The following is an 11,165-nucleotide window of genomic DNA, read 5'->3' on the forward strand; positions in this document are numbered from 1 at the left end:
CACTAACACTAAAACAGAAAGCCAACAAATCTACAAGCAAAAATGTCAGTAGCATCCCCCTCGGAAACCATATCGTGAAAGCGTATAAAGTGAATCTTTTCTATTTGGTTTTATATCTCTAATGTAGAAGTATGTTGATATTTCCGAATACATGTACTCGTTTCGGAGTTTTATAAGGTATGGTGCTAAACATAAAGCATTGCTTAACATTTCGAGAAAACAAAACCTTGGCAAATCTCCCTCTGAGAAAATTTTAGAGCGAAATTTCCCGTTTTTATTATGCGTCAAATAAACTTGCTGTCGTATAATGTTATGGCGCAATCGTCGTCCGCTTCGTCGTCGCTGTGGTCTGGGGACACTTCGTTTCCGTGCAATAACTTTAGTTGTGGTTGACGTATTGGATTTCTCATTAATAACCCTGCCTGCATTTTTCAGGATTTCAGATTTTGGATATCTCTTACGATTTTCGAGTTATAAGGGGTCATAAGACCACACCAGCATAAATCAATCTTTTGTTTTTTTGGGGGGTGGGGGGGTCCGATTTGAAAAAAAAATAAAAAAAATATTTTTGCAGTATTTGTACAGTTTATTATATCTTATAGCTAAAATAATTGTCAAGAGGTAGTTAGACTATCATGAAATACGCTGATTTTACAATATTTCACTACGAATGTACAGCGCGTATCTACACATTTCCAAATACTTTGATGCAGGCACGCTGATCCCGATTTCACCAGGACATCATTGCATATGAACAGACAGGAGTGCGCGCAAAGTGGGGGGGGGCGCTTTTTTTTCCCGGTGTTCTTTCAAAATTTCTTTCATTATTATATCAGATTCGCTAAAATCGTGATTTTTTTTATTAATTACGTCCACTGTCGTAATAATTTAATCTAGTATCGTAACTTTTCAATACTTTTTATTGTTTTTTAAAATTGTCGTTAAAAGAGTTTTTACGTCGCAAAACAGAACGTTACTTTGGAAGTGTAGAAAAGGCGCTTTGTGACATTTTTGTTAGACACGTATTTACATATATATATAACCCATTTGTTCAGCTAAAGAAAAAATGAAATGATAAAACCGTAGAGGAGGATGAATACATGAAGTACTTGAAGAAATCGTCATTTGCCTTTTTGAACAATTCGTTCGAATTTCGCATAGTGTACGCGTGAAAATAAATAAAATATACAACTTTTAGATGTTGTGACATTTTGGTTAGACACAGACAAAATGCTGCGCTAAGATACATGTTCAACCAAGTACCATTATTTTAAGAATATACTATCTGCAGCATACATACATGTGAAATTCAACATTTCATAGTTATTAGTTCACTTAAAGCTAACGAAAAAAAGCTTTTGATAAAGACTGGGTAGCACACAACGTGTAGAAAACGTCAAGAAAAAGAAAACGTGACATCACAACATACGTGCGTATTTATCTACTATTAGACAATAAAACTCATTATTTTTTAAAATAAACATGATATTCTGAATATTTATACAGTCCTTTAGGCGTGAATATACTTCGTAAAAATACTATTCGTTGTTATATTTTACAACCGTAAGCAAGAAAGTAGCCAATGGCCAACGTCGAAAATAAATTAAGATTTGTGACATAATTGAAATACGGACAAAAAGGCTTTTAACAAAAAGACTGATTGAACATTTTATATATAATTTCATTGGGGTTATGTAATAAATTGTCAATAGAGTTAATAAAAGTCCCGATTAAAAAAAGCTGTTTGCATAACTTTAAAAAAAAAAGTCTAACATTTTGTCTTCAAATCGATTTCTTTCCATTTTTACAATGTCCACATCAAAGAGGAGACATTTGTGATATTGTAATACGCTTTGATCTTATCAATACGTCATGAAAAATATGGCATCGTCAGCAGCACAAACTGCTCTTTCCAAAAATGTTTGTTTTCTCAAAATACGCCACGAAACAACTTAGATATGTTGGTGAAATGAGAAGCAAGCATTTCTTAATGTTACCGGTCCACATATGAAAATGGACGTTCTTGTGAACGAATAATGCTTTCCCTCCACAATTTACGGCATTTTTCAATGATTTATGATTGTAATCCTAAAACAACAACTATTTTCGATCATTTTAATATCTATATTGCCTTTGATAACTCCACTTTCTAATAGCAATATTTCGGTTTTCGTAACCAGCCCCCGTTCAATCGAATGTGACACCAACAACGTACGCAACGTCGTAGCAATGTTTTATTTTTCCATCCGCAGGATTCGAACTCGTACCGCTGTGATATATTTGGCAACATCGCCTTCACTAAGTCCAGCGCCTTAGACCATTCGGCCATATAAAACAAAGCTTTCACTGTTCGGGTCATTCTTCCTAGTAGGATAATTCAAAAACTTGTATGTTTGCGTTATTTTCCATGTACATATGTATCAATTATTATCCGATGGAAAATTGTAGTGAATTTGAGACGTTTGTATGATATTTAGTTAATGTGACATGTATTGTTAATTTGATCCTCTATCCTACAAAACAGCATCTAGATGAGCTGTCCCGTACTACCATACATTGTGTACTAAGTTACTACCCTAGATTTATCCTACGAGAAAGAATTACCAGACCGCCGAAAGCTATATTTTATATACCCTAGTTGGCCGAGCGGGCTAGGGCGCTGGACTTTGCGCAGGCAGTGTTGCCAAAGATGTCACAGAGGTACGAGTCCGAAACCCGCGGATGAAACAATCAAAACTTCATTGGGAATTTTTTCAGACCTATATATATACAATATAAATACCCTTTCACAAAATTATTCTCATTTTTCAACTGTCGTCATGATGGGAAAACTCTGTTTCAGAAATTATTGTAATATGTTTTTGGTCTGTTTGAAATAACCTCAATCTCGTGGCGCGCAATAATAGAAAAAAAAGGACAACTCATGTTACGGATTTTCAAATGTTCAACATATGCACTGGTATTTCAAATAGACAAAACTGATGAACAAATGCGACTCGACATGTACCAAAGAGTAGCGCAGCCAATTATTTATCTTTAATTGATAGTTTTCTAGAAAAAACAGAGGACGCTTATTTTACCAGCGTACCTGGTCAATGTCTGGGTTGCTCATTTCCCTTTGTTTCATTGTACCTGTTATTTTAGTTATTTCATGTTCTTTGCTGTGTTTTCCCTGTTTGTTCTTTGTCCTTGTGATTTGTTCTGTTAGTTTTCTCTCGCTTTATGGTTCCCATGATTACCCTCTAAAGAGTCACTTTCTGTCTTAGAAAAAATAAATAACTATGCAAGTATCTTCCTATACACATACTGAATGCATTTGCAAAGTTTCAGTGAAATGTGACAAGTACTTTTTAAAATATTTGATTTTTAAATATAGGGTAACCAAGTTGCGCCAGCAAAAAAGTGACAATATTCTACCATACTTAAATGCATTAAATATTTGCAAAGAACTTTTTCTGACTTTTCAAAAAAATCAATCACAACTTGTTTTTAACAATATTAATAAAGAGATAGCCTTTCAAAGTAATCATTTTTCTGAAAAATTGGTCTATTTTTAAAAATTGATGTCTGACATGCCTCCCCCTTTTTTTTGATCACGTGTCAAAAACCCTAAATCTTTTAAATTTTCATAAAAGGTGATATATTTGGCTTTAAATTTGTAAATACAGTGTTTTCGCATTAAAACATGACCAGTAAAGGGCACCTAAAGCAAAAAAAGTACTCAAAAATGGATTTTCCATGTTGCCATAGGGAAATGCTTCTATGTCCTTAACCGCAGTAATGAAAGTGAGTTTTTCCTCATTTCTAACCAAAGTTTTGCTCAAATTTACACAAAACTTGATTTCAAGTGCTGATTACCACCATATTTAGGTAAGCATAGCCCTCAAAGTTTAATATTTGATATTTTTACTAAATTTTCTACACTTTTCACAAGATAGGACATAAAAATCAGCCAAAAAGACCAATTTTCCATAATTTGGACCTATAATTTAAAAAAATGCAAATTATGAAGGATTTTTGTAGTGTATTCCTCTCATAGAAAAGTTTACAAGATATTCAAGTAGTTTAAAGCTATTCCAAGAAACTTTTCATTTTGCCATGGCTTCATCTTAAGGCTAGAAACCACTAATTCTACATCCCATGGGCTTCTATGTAAATCTCACAATATTCAATGGCTTCTCTGGACTTTACCCGAACTTTAACCTGCAGAGGACTATATATTAGCATGATTCTACATATGACAGCTCACAATCCTCAGAATGGCATGTGGGGTTAGCGGACTTGCAGTGCAGTACTGGTCACCGGAAGTGAAGTGTCTATAAATAGCATGGGAAATCCCAGTGTTTACACAAGATAGGGGTATATTTAGAAATCCTTATGGAGATTAGCCTTCACATCACAAGAAGCAAAATGCACCTATAAAATGTACAGAAATGTTTTTTCTTTCAGAAACTGTTTAAATTTTTTAAATAAGATGAGAACTTTTTTCACAGCACTATGAGGAACAGGGGTAATTTCTGCGTAAGACTATTTTTGCCTACGTTCAACATGCTCATTGGTTGAATATTTCTGAAACCCAAAGTATATGCTTACATTCAGTTGAAATATAAGAATATCTACTTAATGACTGTTTTCAATTACCTTGTTACACTAAAATGTTTCACATTTGAATAAATGGTTTTAAGTAGCTGTGTAAGAATCATGCAAAATCTGAAAAAATGTGATACATCCAAAACAAAGGCTACATATTTTTATTTTTGTAATTAAGTTGATTTATGGGTCTATATTATGAAATGTGTAATTATTCATTTAAATCTACCTGCTCTTAGCAGATAATCAACATTGAAAATCCAATAGATTCTATTATATTTGAGTGTCATTTACAGAGTTATCTCCCTTAATTTAATTTTGAAATCTACAGTGCATTCTATATAATTTTTATCTAATAAGAACACGGGTTATATGAAAAACCGAATGTTAATTTCTCTTTACTATGGCAATTCAAACGAAATATCAAGAATAAAAATATGTTTTCTTTTGCAGCGACATTTTAAAAAAGACCATGTTATGTTTAGTTTAAAATTATAAGAATTTCCACGTTAAGTAAACTTTACTTGGTTAAACAAACTCTGTGTGTTATGCATATTACTAGTAGGAGCTTTTCTAGTTTCCAACATTTTCAACGTGCCACATTTTATATTAATTTTGTCAATAATTTTCTTATTTATCATTTTTATTGTTGTTTTGTTTTGTTTTAATAGTTTTTTGTGTTTGTTTGTATGTTTTTTCATGTTGTTTTGTTATTATTATTATTTTGTTTTTAATATACATGTATAAATAAAAAGTGAAATATGGAATGAAAAGTCCCTTCACAAAACGCAGCATAACACGACCGCAGCCAGTTGAACTTTGTTCACTTGGAGCACGTGGACAGAATGTAAGTTTTTGTCACACTAAATCACAGGGATGTACAGTTCATAATGGATACAAAACCTAATTTGGATACAGTTGCACAATATTTTGAAATTTAATTTCAATAAAAAAAATTCTGCTTTCAGGATCACTTCGTACCCCATTATCTAAAAAAATTGATAAATGAGTAATTGAGTAAATGGACTAAATACTACCAAAAACCCTTGTAAAGTGGAACACATTAAAAAAAATAATAAAATCAGAAGAAAAATTCTAAAAATACAGTCTTTTTAAATGACTTTTAGGTCACTTTAATCTCTTGTAATTTAAAAAAAAAACGATGAGAAATATTCCAATACTGTTTGAAAGAAATCTAGGTAAGGATTTCCACGAAGAATCCTATTAAGATAATTAAAAATCAGACCAAAAATAAAAAAAAAAAAGTATTTTTTAGAGTGTGGTCCACTTTGGCTACCTATGATAGACTAAAATAATAAATGCTATCCTAAATCTATTTAGTATACTTCAATCAAACAGAGTATTATAAGAAACAAATTTTTGAAAAATCAAGATTGAATACACAAGATATCAATAATGTATAATAAATTTATATATACTATACACATGTTTCAAGGAGTAACCTCTCATCAACAGCATAAAATCAAATCAAAAATACAGGACGATCTAACTCTGAATGATGAATAAATTTTCTACATCTATTTTTAGTCAACACCTATTTTGACACACAATATTGCTTGGCAATTTCTTGATGGAAACTAAATCTGATATGCGAGAAGTTCAAATAATAACCAGACAATAGTGAAGAAAATTAACTCCTGTTCTCAAGTATTTTCTAACCTAATGAAACACAGGCAAACTCAATCTCCTTGCGCAGATTGTGTAGTCCCTATTTCAAAGCTTTGCCTATATAGCGTAGTCATACGTCGTCATTCAGGAAGCGGTTGTAGGCCTGCATAGGAGATTGTCAATGAGACAATTTATGGCTCGAACATGAAACTGCTTAGAATTTGAGTGGTAACCAAAATACATGTACATACAAAATTTGAATAGGGATTTTTATATCATTATTAAAATCATGTCAATATTTTGAACGTGACAATTGTGTGTTTCAATAAAAGATTGTGTCATCATGTACTGCATGACTTTGGCATATCAGTACTTAAAGTTTACTAGTCAGTATTAACATTATGTAAATATTTCAGTTTAAAATATATATTACCACAAAAATTATTAACCCAAAAGTTTGAATAAACAATAAACTGTCTTTCATATATGGATTAACATAACAATGCGTTGGTTTGGCTAGAGAATGGAAAAATTCCCATCTGCTATCTGAAAAATTAAATTTTGCTCTATAAATTCATAATTTGTTGATAAATTCTTTGGCATGTGAAAAATCTGCATTCCGGTACATTTTATTCATGAGTGATACCAGTACACAAATCTTTTGTTGATAAATCTTATCAACAAGCACACATTTCATCCATACGACAAATGTCCTTTTAATCTCTTCTAACCTAAAAATATAATCTCTGAATGGTTAACTACGTGTTACTTTTAAAAGCTAGTTGATATATTTTTGTCAGATTCTATTTACAGCAAAAAAAAATAATACAGGTACTTCTTGAAAATTGATATGTCATTGTATCTTTTTTTCTATGACTTTCTTTCCTACACTCTTGTGTTATTGCTCATAGTTTTATGACCCTATTCTGTGTTGAAGTGTACTTTGTAGACGCTACTTTAACCAGATTTTTAAACTTGTCAAGTGCTGATAAGTATTAGAGTTATCGCTCTTTCACCTTCCACTATTAAAAATAATTGTATTCTACCATTTCAGAATTGAAATGTACAATATAGTTTCGAAAATAGTAATCTGAAAGACGATTTCTTAACCCAAGTTTTCTCTATAAAGATTCATTCATGAATGTATACATCATTTTAAAAAAAAAGAGTTAATCAAAGTCTTGTAATTTGTGTGTTGCATAAAGTTATGTGTCCATATGAATCATGATTGATTGTACAGTCGGCTATGAAACAAATGGGACCCTTTAACTGGAAATAAAATCATCATCATCAACATCTTCTTCTTCTATAGCATTGCAAAACAATTACAAATATTTCTTTGCGATTAGTCATACATGGAATTTTCTGCAGTAAATTAGCAATGCATAAAATCTTTTCAAATTTTCTAGCACGTGCATCCAATTTTCCTGCGTTGTCTGCTCTACGATCGTTGATTCACTACGTTTACTAATCATCCTTTTTGGGGGGAGGGGGGTGGCCGGTGGCGTAATGATTCGCATGCTAAACTTTGGTGGCGAGGCGTTGGTGGCGTAAGGAATTCGGTTCGTATCTCAAACATATTTTCATTGAAATTGATATTTTTAATATGGAGTTTAAAGCATCAAAAACTAAATTTTGATCAGCCATGAAAATCAAAATTTTTAGCATAGAAACTATCCCATGTGTTCCATTTAGTCTTAGCTGTAAAATTTCGTATATAAATATAAACTTGCCCATGTTTATGATGTGGCCCGTGCGGGTCCGGGTGTCAAAAGAATAGACCTGCAGCAGCGCTAAGCTAGTCGTAAAAGGCGACTAAATAGTGCTCAGAACCCTAGACGGGGGCTAGGGCGCTCTGCCCACAGAGCAACTGTGTTGTGTGCCCCAGGTGGTGGAATGGGTACCCCTGGCGTGTTTCATGCTGGGGTTGTCAGGCTATAATACGGAAAACCTGACCACAAACCATAGTGGTGCACCTTGTTGGAAAAGATGCCACGTTCCTCGCACGTTAAGGAACCCTACTGTGGTATTCTCCCGGAGTAGGAACCATAGGGCTCCGCCACAGGAGGCTAAATTGCCCGACCCTACCCACCTCTCCCTATTTTCAGTGGCAATCAAAATTTGTCGACCCCATTGTCCTTGTGTCCCATCCCATTTTTCATTTCATCATCATTTCATGTTCATTTTGTCATCAATTTCATGTTCATCGCCTGAATATAGCTGAAATATTGTTGCTCGGGCGTTAAACCCCAACATGTTTATGATGTAACAACATTAATAAGAAATTATTTAGGGACGGCTGTACTCAATACTGTTAACCTATTTGTATGGCTAATGTCTAATGATGACATTTAATTTAATTCTCAGATGAGTGCAGGTGATGTTATCTTTTTGTGATTTTAATCATAACGAAAGTTAGATTGTTTTTGTTATATATCCAGAAGATACAGTTACCCCTCTTTACAGAAGAAGAAGAACTGTTTATTAACCAATTAAGGGCCCATAAAGGGCATGATTACAATATAATTTATTTTACATACAACAGTTTTGATTGAACATATATAATAACATATAATATCAACAGTTAATTTACAAACTATATAATTGTCAGGTATTTTTTTTAGCTTTTAATTGCATCATGAGTAATACATCGTAGTAATCAGCACATAGTGTTTAGTTATCATACTGGCATACCTCAGTTTCATTTACAAAATTGGATTATGATAATGGAGATTATAATTATGATCATCTAATTATTATATGAATAAAGAATGTAAATGTATATTCACTTAAGGGCATATCTATTTGCATTAGTGATAATAATGCATCAAAAAAGAAAGAAAGAAAAGAAAAAATAAATAAATAAGTGCAGTGGACATAATACTCACTAGAAGCCTCATTGTGCCCAGTGCAGAGAAGCAAGTCTTTTGAGTTGCTTCAAGACAAAGGACACCAAGGGACGGTGTATGAAAATTTACATACAACTTCTTGTTAAGTGTTATTTCACATGTTTCCTTAAATGTTTATTATGCTTGTAATGAGCGATGTCCGGTTTTCTGTTTGTTTGTTTTCTGTTTGTTTTGTTTTGTTTTGTGCTATAAATAATGAATAAATTGATAAAAATATTACAGGACAATGTAATCACTTTTGGTGTTCTAATATTTTAAATGATTTCACTCAAAATATAAAAAAAATATTTTCATGTAAATTACAAAATTTGAAATGTGACTTTTTCATGTGAATTTCTTTTCAACTTTTTTTGTAATTGGTCGTAATTATAATCATATGATCGTTTGTGTGTTTGAGTGTACTTAGTGAAGTATCATATTCAAATGCTAAAACAAAAAGAGTTATGCCTCTTTCGGCACACAAAAAATCTGGCTGACTTCTAAATGTATCTGAGTAAAATCCTACGAAGATATTCAAATTAATTGCTTTCCAATCCAAAAGTATGTACAATATAATTCCTTCAAATAGTAATTTGAAAGAATTTCTCAACTTATCTTAATATCTTAATAAGTTTTCTCAAAGAACGCAGGTAAAAGAACATAAACATCAATTGCAAACGAAGAATAGACGATGACCATGAACATTTGTACGTGCAGCGTACCACTCACAACTTACCAGGGACTACAGTTTGTTATCTTAATGTTTCAGCATGAACTTCATGACGTGTCTAATTCATTAATCAAACACATGTTACATTGGTGTCATGTGCTGACTCTTCAAGTCTGTTCATAAACATGTTTAACTATTTTGCCGATGGAACTGTTTTAGAATTTTGTTATTGCTCCGTTATTAAATGGTGTCATTGTATTTATTTTTATCTGAAATTTTATAACTAGCTTTTGGTTTCAGCAAACGTGAGAATTTACATGTTCTGATAATTCTGTGCTTCTTTGTTATACGTGTTTTCGAGTTTGAATAGAAAAAAAAAACACATTAAGATGACCGGAATAAGTCAAGCGAAATTTTAAAATAGATCAGGTTTAATTTTGTCGAAAGTAAGCATAACAAAACATACCGTAATTCAAGTATAAACGAAATATTAAGATTTGTAGCAATCGTATACAGAAGTTGTTTATATGTCGGAATTAAATTTTGAACAACAGCATATGGTCTTTGCTTTAATTAGCACTTCATACCGCAGCATCTCAACAAATTCGGCTGTTAAATTTAGAACAATTAACAGCATATGATCTTTGCTTTAATTTGCGCTTCATACAGCAGCATCTCAAGAAATTCCGTTGTTAAAACATGGAATAGAAGATATCATACAACTGTTTATTCGTGAAAAATGATAAAAACAACATATATGTAGATTTTTTTTCGTGGAAAATATTGTTAGAGACTTCTTACACTCGTAATTACAGTACTTAATATTTGCAAGAAACTGAGTAATATTACTTAAATTCAATGCTAACCGATCCTTTCATCTTTTAATGTAAACTTCTCGTTCTCATTCAAGCAAAAAAAAAAAAAACACACACACACAGACTTGTGTATGATATTTTTAAAAGCGGCACGTTGTAGCGATCTTTGTCTTTGTGTCGCTTATGATATTGACGATGAATATTGACCACGAATTGGCAATGAATATTGACCACGAATTGGCAATGAATATTTATAGTTATCGGAGCCGTGCTAATATATATGACGTATATAGTCTTGTAAGGAGCCCTGTGCCTGAATTGGAAACTGGGTAATATTCAATGCTAACCGATCATTCATGTAAACTTCCCGTTTTCATGCAAGCAAGAAACACACGTAGAACACACGTGTATGATATTTACAGCGGTACATTTTTATCTCGTATGAAGCTAGAAATATGACGTAAACACGGCACAGATCTGCAGCATTGCGTGGAGTATACATATATAATTATGCAAATCATATGTGAATATAAAGTACTGAAATTACGAGTGCAAGAAGTCGCTAACAACATC

This window comes from Perna viridis, chromosome 7 (assembly GCF_037379345.1).
Source record: "Perna viridis isolate PV_CMFRI_1.1 ecotype Kerala chromosome 7, ASM3737934v1, whole genome shotgun sequence".
NCBI classification, from domain to species: domain Eukaryota; kingdom Metazoa; phylum Mollusca; class Bivalvia; order Mytilida; family Mytilidae; genus Perna; species Perna viridis.